A 1,238-nucleotide genomic window follows, 5' to 3' on the forward strand; every position below is an offset into this window, starting at 1 on the left:
TTACACATATTTATTCTCAGATGTTTTAAAATAATTTATGGTATATAGAGGCAATTTGTGAGGTGGAGTCATGAATATTTGTATTCCAAATATATAGAAAAATTCATTTTGTTCATTTTTTTATTGCAAAACCCTTATCACATATCCAATTAAAAAAACCCTAGCAGTTTAGATCTTCCAAAAGCTCAGGAATAATATACAGTTAAATTTTCCTTAAATATGAATATATTTCCGTTGTGAATAAATAGCTATTAGTGCACTAAACTCATGGTAAACTACTGGAAAATATCTTCCCCGCCCCCTGGTCAGACTGTTATGAGAAACTCTAAAAGCTTTGTACATTACTGGAAACTATCTCATCATTGCATTGGTCAGACTGCTATGAGAAACTCTAATCTTGTGGAGAGAATGGAATATGATAAATCATTGAAAATACAGTACAGAAGAAGGAGAAATGTAAGGTATGGACAAAGGAACACCTGGAAGGAATTAGGATGGATATCTGAAAGAACGCTACCGGTTTCCAGTCTTCGTTAAGAATCATGTATCTTTTCCCATCTGTTCAAAATGGACATTCTCTCTTGGGGGGGGGGGGATTCCTAGGTAAAACAGAAATTTTCTGCACGTATTACTGATAATTACTAGAATTGGGCAGAAGGTAATGTGTTTTGATATTACTATCGGTATTATCATGAAAGCTGTCCATTCTGGATTAGATGTGTTAACTAGGTGCGTTCCCTTTGATCAAAACTTGTTATATTCTCGACCTTTTAGCCGAGTTTTGTCATCTTTTTTTGTGTAGGAAAAGTAGTTCCCTACCTTCGAAGCTTTGATTCAGAGTTATGATTATTCTCTCTCTCTCTCTCTCTCTCTCTCTCTCTCTCTCTCTCTCTCTAAGAGAGGATCCATCTCTTCTTCAAAACTTCCCCCCCAAAAACGTTGTCTGGTATCTCTCGGTCAGCAGCAAAAACGTTGCCAAAGGTTGCCAGGCGACTTGCTCAATAATTTGCCAAAGGCTGACAAGGTATCACTCGTTAAGGAAAACTGTTACTTAGAGGTATGCTATTAAATGTATGGGAGGATGGGTGTGGGGGATAGGAGAGAGTAATGGGACGAGCATGGGGTTGAATTAGTGCATATGGTGGAATAATGAGGTCATGGAGGCGGCAGGGGGTGTTTTCTTTTTATTGGGGAGAAGGATTCAAAGTATGCAATAGTGTGTTTTTTTCTGTGGCAAG

Source organism: Palaemon carinicauda, chromosome 19 (assembly GCF_036898095.1).
Source record: "Palaemon carinicauda isolate YSFRI2023 chromosome 19, ASM3689809v2, whole genome shotgun sequence".
Taxonomy (NCBI): domain Eukaryota; kingdom Metazoa; phylum Arthropoda; class Malacostraca; order Decapoda; family Palaemonidae; genus Palaemon; species Palaemon carinicauda.